This window comes from Cryptomeria japonica, chromosome 6 (genome assembly GCF_030272615.1).
Source record: "Cryptomeria japonica chromosome 6, Sugi_1.0, whole genome shotgun sequence".
NCBI classification, from domain to species: domain Eukaryota; kingdom Viridiplantae; phylum Streptophyta; class Pinopsida; order Cupressales; family Cupressaceae; genus Cryptomeria; species Cryptomeria japonica.
The window spans coordinates 602,601,822-602,615,057 of NC_081410.1; positions in this window are offsets into that span (position 1 = coordinate 602,601,822).

Sequence of the window (13,236 nt, forward strand, 5' to 3'; positions counted from 1 at the left end):
TCAATTTTTCTGCATCAAAATCTTCAAGAGCTCCTTCCAATTGTTGTCTCAAACTTTTCATCGATATCGGTTTCAAAATCTTCCTCAAGTTGTTAGGCTTCTAAAAATAGAGGAATAGGCTCTGATACCAATTGTTAGATACTTGATCGGTCCCAAAGACACTGAGATGGGGAGGTGAATCAGTGTCTAACCAGTAAACAAAAGATTTCAACTTGTTTGCAACTTTATAACTCAAATTAATATATCGATAAACAAGTAATAATGCAATAAAGAGAAATAACAGTATAACCATCAATGCACACCATAACTGTTGGTATTATGGATGTGTTGCATTGGTTTTGTCATTATTGTCAACACTTATCAGCACTTATCTTTCTAGAGATCTTTGTTTATGTTCACTGGCATGTTCATTGACTTATGAATAGTCATCGGTATCTGGTTCACTGGCAGGTTATATTGTTCACTGGCACTGAGGATGATCTGTTATCATCTAGAGATTACTTGGTTATGTCGAAGACATGGTTTGGACACTTCTTTTGGATATTTGGTTATTGGTCTAATTGAGTTGGCATATTTTCTATTACTGACAAATTGGTCTAGGTTATGGACCAACAAGCGTTATCTATTCCAGATCAGCACAACACGTTATGGAGATTGTTGGCATATGCACACTGTTATAATATGTTATAACCATACATGCTACAACATAACATGCAAACCAATATTTTAAGGTTTACTCAACACACCTCACAAATTACAAAGATATAACCATACATGCTACAACATAACATGCAAACCAAAACAATGTCAGCTAGGACATACTCTAGACCGAAATCAACTCCTTGGACATGAAACACCTTCAATAATCATGCCATGAACATTTGTATCTATTGGCATTGTGTTTTCATTGATGTAAACTAGTATAGGATGGCTACCGATATAAGAGATATATGTACATCACTGTCATTGATGCATATAGGATGTGATGTCTTTGATATCACCTTGTGTTGCAGATCACTGATAGGGTAAGGGAGAGAATGTCATTTAGTACAATGACCATTGGAGTCACCAGTACACAGATAAATGTTTGACTTATGCTAAAGATATGAATAGGTTACCAATATAGTCTATCACCAATAAGGAGAGGTTGTCAAGTGGTAAGTGATGTGTTGACAGTGAGTTGTTGCCAATAGGCAAGCTTATGACTAGTGTACAAGAAGGGTGAGGAAAATGCTTGGATGTTAATTGTGATGAAGAGGCAAAATATTACCTAAATCACATCAACATAGGAGGAGAAGGATGTACAGGTCACTTGTATGTTGTGTGGATGAAAAATAGTGGGACTCCCATCGGTTAAAGATGTAGTCACCATGTGAAGAGATGATTGACAATGAGCATGCCCCACACCAGATCACATGTACCTATTTGAAGATATGTTGCACAAACAATGAAGCCACATGAGTACATTACAAGATGCAAATGACAAGGATCCACTACCACTGGTAAGTGGAGCTTATCTCCTATTATGCAAAGTGTGCATCATAGTTCTATTTGATAAGGAAGAAGAGTTAAAGGCAGGTGTTTGAAGGCTCACACTAAATCTACCGATAAAACAAAAGGATGCCTTAAGTGCATGAAATCAAAGATATGTGCTTGACTAATAGAGAAGGCATGTTGAGTTTCTGGGACAAATGAAGAGTGATGGGTTTGTCTCCTTGAAAAACCAGTTGAGATGATGTTTGGTCTAGTGATGAAGAAGGAAAAACTGAGCAGTTGCAGATAGAGAGTGCAACCGGCATGCAGATGCCTCAGATGGAAACAGTTGAACGTTGATGACATGGTGTCATCAAGGGGTTTATCGGTATGTAATTCCACTGCTAATGCATCAAAGTGTAGATATAGAAGACTCCCATCTGATGAAGATGTGCATAACGTATGTTAGAAAGAGTGCTAATCGGTTGAGTCTTCCATCGAAAGAGAAGAAGAGTGCAAGGTTGATGACAGACCGGTTAAGGGTTTAATTGAGAGGGTTAGTAAGCTGGTAGATGAACCTAATAATGGAGTTGGTTGATGATCCCATCCATACCAACACAGATGATCTAGCAAAGGTGGATGCCAACATAGGGGCCATGTGGACGTGAAGTGGCATGCATACATAGGTCAGCATGTTGAGTCGGTGAAGTATCAAGCAGTGAGGTAGATGGTGGCAGGTCGATATTTATGTCTACTATGAGATTCATGGGATGTACAGTAGGGGTTTGTGGTTCAAGGTCAAGCGGACAACAAAGATCCAAAACAAACTGGTTGTGTAGATCGAGGTAGGTGAAGGAAACCACAAAACTATTCTTGGTGATCGACCAAGAAATTTGCTGATAGGTTAAAATCAGATTGCCAAATATAGAAGGAGTGATCAAGAAGGCACGATAATGGCGTGATTGATTGATGAGTTAGAGTTCATCAATATAGGCAATCGGATCGGATGAGATCTGATTGGATTTGGTTTGCCTTGAGGTTGATGAGGAAACCCTAATTGCCTGGAGTTTGAATTGGTTTTTGGCAGGAAAACCTGTTTATAAATATGGAAGCCAAAATCGATGAAGATTGCCATTGGATGAGAGAGTATTGTTGTTGAAGGAGTGAAATCAGTCAAGTGCTCATCAAGAAGAAGAAGAAGAAGAAGAGACTGAGTGTGAGGAAGAACAGGGTTGGAGTGTTCAACTGACATCAGTGAGGCAACTGATAGTCCACCACTAGGTCTCACAAAAGAGAGAACTGGCAGTGACCATACTAGCATAGAAGAGTTGCAGAAGATTGCACAGAAAGAAAGAAATAGAACCAACAGAGTGTAGTACCAGTGGAGAGCAATAGATTAGCTGAGAAGAGAGAACTGATAGAGAGCAAAACGGATACAATGCAGAACCAGCAGAGAGTAGAACCAATAGAGAGAACTGACAAAGAAGAATAAGAGACTGAACTGGTGTACGTGTAGCAGAGAGTAAGGTTACAGCAGTGAGAGGATGAGCAAAGAACCGGCTATGAACTAGAAATAAAATCTAGTAGAGAGATTTGCATAAGAGTTACAAAATTCATTTGTAAACAAGACTATTACTTGTGTATTTGAATATATGCATAGTAGACCACTGAGTTGGAGCTCAGTGCAGGGGTTGTATCTCCTTGGGTTGGTGCCCTAAATCAAGGGTTGTAGCTCCTTGGGTTGGTGCCCTAAATCAGGGGTTGGTGCCCTAAATCAGGGGTTGGTGCTCCTTGGGTTGGTTCCCTAAAAATTGTAATCAGAGATTCATTGTGAGGCTCAATTGGAGCAGTAGACTTCAACAACATTTCTCACTGACATTTTTCCCATCTTGGTTTTTCCTCGTATATGCTAGCGTTATGTGTTGTCTCTTGTGTGTGAGTGCATTTGTGTTAGTCTCCCATCTAACTGGTAACTCTACTTTTAGTTAGATCTGATAACCAGTATACACACATAGGATAGATAAAGAGAAAAGTTTACAAACCATTGATTCAACCCCCTTTCAGTGGTACATTGTGTCTAACAATTGGTATCAAAGATTAGGTTCCCAGTTGATAAGCTTTCTCTAGCTTGGGTAGATTCTAGCTTAAGGGCATAATCATCTGTTTAGTGCTAATCCCTACTCTGATATTTGATGGTTCAAACTATTCCATTTGGAGTTGCAGAATGGAAGTCTACTTATCCTCCCTAGGGTTTGATGTGTGGATGTGTGTTGTAAATGGCTATCCTAGTAAAGTCAGTCCTCCCACCAATTCTGATGCAGCAATGAAGGCAATACTCTATGGGTTATCAGCTGATATATCCTCATAGGTGGATAGATGGAGATCGGCAAAAAGATTATGGGATAGGCTTAAGAAGCTCTATGGAAATGAGCCTACCACTGCAGAACTGATTTGTGAAGATAGAATGAGAAATGCATCTCATGTATCTGTAGATGATGAAGGCATATCTTCTAGTAGTCGTAGCAATGATGACGAAGAAACCCACCTCTTCATGGATCAAGAATTATATGATGAGAGAAACACATCTGAGACTGATAATGCATATCACTCCTACTGACAAGATGTGTTTGGCAGTGATAGTGAAGGTAAAGAAGAAGAGGAAGCAGAAGTTGATCTTGAAGGAGAACTTGTAAATGCACTTGAAGAACTTAGTAGAGTAAGAAATGAATACAAGTTATTCAAGAATGCTGCTATTATGGAGTAGAATCAGTTGATCAGATGCCTTGAAGAATCTAAGAAGTGTGTCTTAGAGTTGAAAACTCAACAAGAAAGCACTAAGGAGTGTCACTGTAATGATCTTGCATCTGAGATAGAAGCAAAAGATAAAGAATATCAGTAGCTAGTTGGAGAAATGGAAATTCTCCAAAATGACCTTGAGAAGTGTCAGGATGAGCTTAAGGTAAGAATCTGGTTTGATGGCAGCAATCATGCCTTGGACAAAATGTTGAAAAAGAAAAAGAATGCCAAGGACACTGAAGGATTAGGAAGTGGTTCTAGTGAATGCTACACCAGCAAGAATGTCCCCCATAATGACATTTTGTTTGTCTCCTCAAATGGAGAGAACAAGGGACATACCTTCATAGTTAGAAATGCTCTCCAGAAGAAGGTTGATTTAACCACAACTGGTGAAGACATGCAGACAAGGATGAAGACTGGCGCTGCAATAAAAAGGAACAATGTAGAACCCAAAGGAAAAGGGAAGATGGGAGAAGACAACTTCACCGGAAGTAGGAACATGAGAAGACAACAAAGAAGACCTCCTACCAGAAGAGGATAAAGGAATGCTATCGCCCACAAGACAAAGAAAGTGTGGGAAAAAAGAGAGATCAGATGGAAGAGCTGCAGAGCATGGACAATCCAAGATCCATCCCTAGAGAAGTAGGAATAGAGATGCCAGACCAGTAAGATATCCCCATGAATGGCAGAATAAGTTTGTAAGTTATAAATCTTCCTTCTCTGGTTACTGATTTTCATGTAATGGTTTTGGCCATAGGGTAGAAGAATGTAGGAAGGGATATAGAAGGAACAATCTAGGATCTCATAAAAATCATGCATATGGGTTAAATGTATCAAGGAGTGGAAACATGCATAATTCCTCTCCTAGTTATGCATATAGTATTGGTTATAATTGTAATGGATCTTGCCATAAAAAGTTTGAATGTAGGAAAAAGAACTTCTAGTCACATGACAACTGGTATAGCAACTATGCTCAACATAGAAATGGATACAGAGCATATAGAAGTTAGAGACCTGCATGGAACCAAAGGAGAAATGTCCTTGCAGGATCAAGAAGTCCACCGGTTCTGATAGTCAGTTATAGTAACATGACCAGAAGAAGATGGTCTAACCGGTATGTTAAAAGGTTCCCTAATCATGAGATTGTCATGGATGTTGTGTGCTACTACAACAATGCTTCTGGTTATGATGTGAAATCTAGAAATGTAAGGACCAATTAGTAGAAGGTAAGACCTACTCCCAAGATTGCAAATGGGAAGAAAAATGAGATCAAGCAGGAATGGAGGAAGAAGCAAGGGGATGCAACCATGGACCAACAATGTGCATTCAATGCACAGGTGATATCTCCTAAGGCTTAAAGGAGATTCAGAACCTTAGGGGGAGTAGCACACTAACCTTATCATTCACCCTCTCAGTGAAGAATGACACATGGAAGAACAAGCTGGTGTCGGTATGAAGGAAGAAAATGAGATGATAAGTGTGTGTAGTGACTACCTTGGCTACACACCTACAGATGAAAGATAGATCACTACTACTGTGTCAATGGATGATAAATTAACGATCGGAATTAGATGCAAAGTGACACAAAAGGTTAGGAGTTACAAGAAGGGGATATAGTAGTGATGATGGATCGATACAAGGAACCGATCTGTGCAGAATGTTACCAATATGATTGCTAACAGGTACTTACAGGTTATTTAATCCAATGAGGTTCGAGATCATTGCCTTAGCCTTGGTAGCATGGAATGAGGAGTTTATGTCTTAGGTGGTGTTGATGAAGACCTATATAATATATGTTAGCTCAATTGTCGATCATGTAGGAATGCATGCTTTTGGGCTAACCGACTTGATTTATGACTTGGTGATGACATTGTATAGCATTGTGTACATCTAGGATCATGTCATAGGCTATGGTGGGTATAATGGAGCTAAAAGATCATCAAATGCTCACATTTGCACAACTCAACCGGTATATGGATATGATTGGAGTTTTGGTATAGGACCTGACAAACATTATGGACCTAAGATGTATGACTCAGGGGGAGTTCAAGTGCTTATGAAGTAGAACCGAAATTCTTGAACTTGTGGGTGTACTGACTGCCTAAACTACAGATGATAGAAATTGTTGTAGGAATACCCAAGAGAATTTCATGATTAAGGGTATCTAAGTTTTATTTGGTTGGTTGTATTCATAGTACAATCAAAGTTGATTCTAAAGAAATTTGGGATCGGACAAGGAGAGATACAGTTTGACCAGTAGCTAAGTAGTATTCACTAACACATCCTTTTGAAATTGAGTGTTTTAACAATTGGTATCGGATTTGCCTACTCAATTGGTGTCAGTCAGTGGTTGACTTCTCCATCTCAAGTGTTGTAACTTGAGAATATGTAATAATTGGTATCAAAGGAGGAGATGCATCTGGTAAAGAAAAGGGGGAGAAAGATTTCGGTCAATGCCCGATAGATACAAGGAGGTATGAAACTCTGACAATGCCCTTTTACCATTGTTGTCAAAGGGGGAAAAATATTCTCTAGTATACCACATACTACATGTGTGAGAATCCATGGATTATACAAAGGGGGAGAGTTGGATCACACAAAGGGGGAGAGAGAGTATGTAGTATGCAGGATACTACATGAGTTGACATCAATACCAAAGGGGGAGATTGTTGGTATTGTGTTGTCATTGATGTCAACCAGTATAGGATGGCTACCCGTATAAGAGATATATGTACAACATTGTCATTGATGCATATAGGATGTGATGTCTTTGATATAACCCTGTGTTGTAGATCACCGGTAAGGTAAGGGACATAATGACTTTTAGTAAAATAACCATTGGATTCACGGGTACACAAGTCAGTTTTTGACTTGTGTCGAAGATATGAACAGGTTACTAGTATAGTCTATCACTAGTAAGGAGAGGTTGTCAATTGGTAAGTGATGTGTTGACAATGAGTTGTTGCCATCCGACAAGCTTATGATCGGTGTACAAAAAGGGTGAAAAAAATGCTTGGATGTTGATTGTGATGAAGAGGCATAATGTTACCTGAATCACATCAACACATGAGGAGAAGGATGTACAGGTCATATGTATACTATGTGGATGCAAAATAATAGGACTCCCACTGGTTAAAGATGCAGTCACCATGTGACGAGATCACTGACAGTGAGTGTGTCCCACACCAGATCACATGTGCATGTTTGAAGATATGTTGCACAAACAAAGAAGCCACATGAGTGCATTATAGGATGTAGATGACAAGGATCCACTACCACCGGTAAGTGGAGCTTATCTCCTATTATGCAAAGTGTGCATAATAGTTTTGTGAGATAAGGAAGAAGAGTTAAAGGAAGGTGTTTGAAGGCTCGCACCAGATCTATCAGTAAAACAAAACGATTCCTCAAGTACATGAAATCAAAGATATGCACTAGACCGACAATGAAGGCATGTTGAGTTGCTCGGACAGATGAAGAGTGATGGCTTTGTCTCCTTGACAAATCGATTGAGATGATGTCTGGTTTGATGATGAAGAAGGAAAGGTTGAGAAGATACATATAGAGAGTGCATCTGACATGTAGATGCCTCAGATGGAAATAGTTGAAGGTTGATGACATGGTGTCATCAAGGGGTTTATTGATATGTAAGTCCACTGATAATGCATCAAAGTGCAGATACAAAAGACTCCCATCTAATGAAGATGTGCATAAGGTAGGTTAGAAAGAGTGTTGAGCAGTTGAATGTTCCACCAGAAGAGAAGAAGAGTGCAAGGTTGATGACAAACCAGTTAAGGGTTTAACCGGCAGGGTTAGTAAGTTGGTAGATAAACCCGACAATGGAGTTTGTCGGTGATCTCATCCATACTGACATAGATGATCCAACAAAGGTGGATGCCAACATAGGGGACACGTGGAGGTGAGGTGGCATGCATGCACAGGTCGACATGTTGAGTCAGGGATGTATTAGGTCAAGAGGTAGATGGTGATAGGTCGACATTTATGTCGACTGTGAGATTCACAAGATGTGCAGTAGGGGTTTGCGGCTTGAGGTCAGGTAGAAAACAAAGATCCAACACAGACTGGATAAGCAGATTGAGTTAGGTGAAGGAAACCACAAAACTATTCTTGGTGATCGACCAAGAATCCACTGACAGGTTAAAAGAACATTGCCAAATATAGAAGGCGCGATCAGGAAGGCACGACAATGGCAGGATCTATTCATGAGTTATACTTCATAAATCTAGACGATCAAATTGGATGAGATCTGATTGGATTTGGTTTGCCTCGAGGTTGATGAGGAAACCCTAACTGCTTGGAGTTTGAATTGGTTTTTGGTGGGAAAACCATTTTATAAATATGGAAGCCAAAATCAATGAAGGTTGTCATTGGATGAGAGTATTGATTCTGAAGGAGTGAAATCAGTCGAGTGCTCATCAAGAAGAAGAAGAGACTGAGTGTGAGGATTAATAGGGTTGAAGTGTTCAACTGACATCAGTGAGGCAACCGACAGTCACCTACTGGGTCTGATAGAAGAGAGAACTGACAGTGACCATACCAGCATAGAAGAGTTGCATAAGATTGCAAGGATGACAAGTACTAGAACTGATAGAGTGTAGTATCGATGGAGAGTAGCAATGTAGCTGAGAGAAGAGAGAACTGATAGAGAGAAGAACCGACATAGTGTAGTACTAGTGGAGAGCAGCAGAGTAGCTAAGAGAAGAGAGAACTGGTAGAGAGCAGAATTGATAGAGTGTAGAACCAACAGAGAGTAGAATCGACAAAGAGAGAACTAACAAAGAAGAAGAAGAGACTGAACTAGTGTAGGTGCAACAAAGAGTAAGGTTGCAGCAGTGAGAGGGTGAGCAAAGAACTGACTATGAAATGGATAGAAGATCTAGTAGAGAGATTTGCAGAAGAGTTACACAATTCATTTGTAACAAGACTATGACTTTTGTATTTGAATATACTCATAGTATACCACTGAGTTGGAGCTCAATGTAGGGGTTGTAGCTCCTTGGTTTGGTGCCCTAAATTAGGGGTTGTAGCTTCTTGGGTTGGTGCCCTAAATCAGGGGTTGGTGCTCCTTGGGTTGGTGCTCCTTGGGTTGGTTCCCTAAACATTGTAATCAGAGATTCATTGTGAGGCTGGATTGGAGTAGTAGAATCAAGAAACATTTCTCACCGAGGTTTTTCCCATCTAGGGTTTTCCTCATATATGTTGGTGTTATGTGATGTCTCTTGTGTGTGAGTGCATTTGTGTTAGTCTCCCATCTAACTGGTAAGTTTCCTTTTAGTTAGATCTAATAACTAACATACACACATAGGATAGATAAAGAGAAAAGTTTGCAAACCACTGATTCACCCCCCTCTCAGTGGTACATTGTGTCTAACAGTAACATGCTACAATCATCGGGTCAACAATAATGTCACATAACATGAACATACTAGAGAAATCATCAATAATGAGCATAATGATCAATACGGACCATCAACACAAATATGACACAATCTAGAAACATCCACAAGCAATGTGAATTATCACAACAACAACTACGACATCATCACTTAGTAGAAACCGAACCTCAGAACACCAACAAAACTATTTGTCAAACTAAAAGATACACTTGCAAACCTCCAAATCACGAACGATATAAATTGAGGACACACCAAAATGTCCCAAACACTCTACCAAATATGCAAACCAAGATATTGCAACATGGAGCAATGAGGAGAAAAATCTAGAACGCTGATCAACACTGAACAACTGAGAAACCAACCTCAATACCAGATCACATAACTTGATCAATTCACCATGTGGATCATAGAAACTTTAGTTGAATCAACTAGAGATACTTATCTCAAAACCCTTTAATTCGCAACAGCACAACTACAACACACTGGCCAAGCCAACTCATTTAATCTGAATACAACACTGAAACACACAGGAATATGTTGACATCAATACAACAACACATTCTAGCAAACTTATCAACTATATCTAACAAGGACCATGATCAACACATGCTGAGACTTGTGAGGGGCCCATTGATGCATCATTATCGGGGATCAGAGATTGGGTGGAACAAAGCTTGATGACAATGACAACTAATGAGTTACACTTCCATCGAGTTTCGATATTCCAATAAGCTTTGAGATGGTCTTGATGAGGACCACGACTGACTCATGGTAACATGCTAAGTTGGAAGCCAATTATTGGTCCGTGTCGGAGTATTTGTCAATAGCCTTTCAGATTCAGTAGGGACCACATGCGACTTGATTTGACTTGCTAGGTTGGATGTCGATTATTGGTCCATGCTGGAGTTTGTGGAGCGCGATTGGAATTCGATGTAGATTACAAATCATGATTTTGGCAATTGAAGAAGTTCAACAGTTAAGATATGAGGAAATTGAAACAAGCCATTTTTCTTGACACATATATAAATCATCTGAAGAAATAATTGTAGGTGAGGTTGGAAGTGGATCTTGATCAATTGCAAAAGTTGGTCTGTTGCTGGTTAATGGTTCTATTGATTGTTGAACTACAAAACATTGTGCCTGTAATTTGTGAGGATCTAATTCAATCTGGAATGTGTATGCTACCTAAAAGGAGACTAATTCAAAGTGATTAATTTGTAACTTTTATGTAAATTTAATTTACTATAATACAAGTGATTATTGCTGTGGTGTGTGGGTTTTTCACTCATAAGGGTTTTCCCATGTGAAAATCTGGTGTTAACTATGTGATTGCGAATCTTTCATGTTGCTCTTTTTTTTTCCTATATTGTGCATCTTAATGATTGTAATTGAGAATTAAAATGCATCCTTGCTTCTCTCCTCTTTGAATTTAACATTGTGGAAGGTGTTTTTGTGTTGTTCTTTCCTTACAAGTGGTATCAGAGTCTGGCCAGTTGTGTTATAATTGTGGGTAGGGTGAGATTTTTGTTTTAATACTGTAGTGGGAGTTTTATAGAGAGTTGGTGTGAAATTGTAGATTGAAGATGGCGAGCACATCAGGGAGAGTAGACATTAAAATTTTAATGGAGGCAATTATGAGTTATGGAAACTCAAGATGGAATACCTATTGGTGGACATAGGACCTTGGGTTGCGATGTTCGAAACCAAACCATCTGGCATGAAACAAGAGGATTGGGATCTTATAGGTAGGAAATTCAAAGGGTTGATTAGACTTTGTCTTGAAAATTATATTCTATTGAATGTTCATGAGGAGAAGATAATGGAAACTCTGTGGAAGAATCTTGGAGACATTTATCAAGTAATATCTCTGGTAAATAAGTTATTCCTGAGGAAAAAGTTATACTCCTTGAAGATGAATGAAGGTACATCTGTAGAAGACCATCTAAATGCTTTCAACATGATTGTTGCATAGTTAACTTTTGTGGGTGTAATAATAAATGACAAGGATTGTTGTATGTTTTTGTTGTGTTCCTTGCCTAACAAATGGGACCATCTGGTGATGGCCATTGGAAGTACAAAAACCACTTTCAAAATTGAAGATGTGGTTTCTTTGCTACTATCAAAGATACTCTAGTTGTGCATGACAGATCAAAAGAAAAAGGAAAGTGAAAGGACAAGAGGCCCAAATCCAAGTCACAGTGGAGATCAAAGTCTCTGAGAAAGAAGTCCAAGGCAAGATGCTGCAATTATGGGTAGACTAGCCATATCTGAAAGGATTGTGAGGAGGAGGAGAATAATTCTTCTGACAATGAGTCTTCTCAGAGTGATGCTAGTGCCTACAGTGTTGCCTTGGAAACATGACATCTCAATAGAGATGAGTCTTGGTATTGAATACTTTTTTTATTTGCTTGGAGAGTTTTCTGATGGTGCAGTGTAGCATTTTGGATCTTAGCATGGATTGATCATGGAGTTTTTTCCTTTAATACCAAGAGGCTTGTGGATCTATTTTCTAGGTGTTGTTCCTTTAGGGTGTTACTAGGTGAGATAGTTACAGTTCTACATGCATGATTTGTGCATGGTAAGAGGAGGTGAGATGATTTCTCTGCATGGGGATGTTGATAGTAATTAGTCACTCATTTCTATGGTGGTGCTTGATGGATTCCTAGACTATGGTGTTCGATGTGGACATGATTGGCAAATCAGATCTATTTTTAATCTAGTGCTTAAGTCATGTTGTCTACATGAATATTCTCTTTGAGATCTCACTTTGCGTGTAACAGATTGGATTTGCAAGTTATGCAGTTGTGTCAACTGATCACCTATTCAATTGCAGTGGGATAAATTGGATGTGGATTATCTATATCCACGAGGTTTGATTTAGTACTTATGCAGACTTGTGCATTGGTGTGGTTGCTTTGAGATAAGAGGATGGATGATAAGTGAGTACCTAGATAGTTGGTTATGGGGCCATGTAGCATGGTGTATTTCCTTGGTTTGGAGATCTTTGGTTTCACTTGATGTGATTAGCAATACACTTGTGTGTGTAGACCAAGAAGATTTTCAGATTTGGGAGATGGTGTGTCATGATGCCCAAAGATCTCGGTACCACGGATTAGTGGGAGCTTTAGAAATGACTGCATATTCACCATTAGATGGCAAATGATCTTCTTAGTGTCAAGATGTTTAGAAGATGCCTTAGATCTTGTTGTTGTAGAAGGATCTTTTACATTTTCTATCACACTTGTAGAAGATGGTAATCTTTATGATATGTTAACATCTTGAGGGCTCAAGGAGTCCTTCATTGAGGTGTTGATTATGCTTGACATGTTATGTTGGTTTAGAGTATGATGGTGTTATGTCATGGTACACTTTTGATACTAGTTTAAAGTTTGGCATGATACATTTCTTTTGATACCATGGCATGTTCACCTGGAACATGTGATCTCCTAAGAGGGGATGGTAAGATCATGATGTCATGATGGGTTCTTGATTCTGTAGATTGGAGCTTTGATAGTGGTTTGGTGAGTTCTCTTTGTAGTGGGTATGTTGGTCA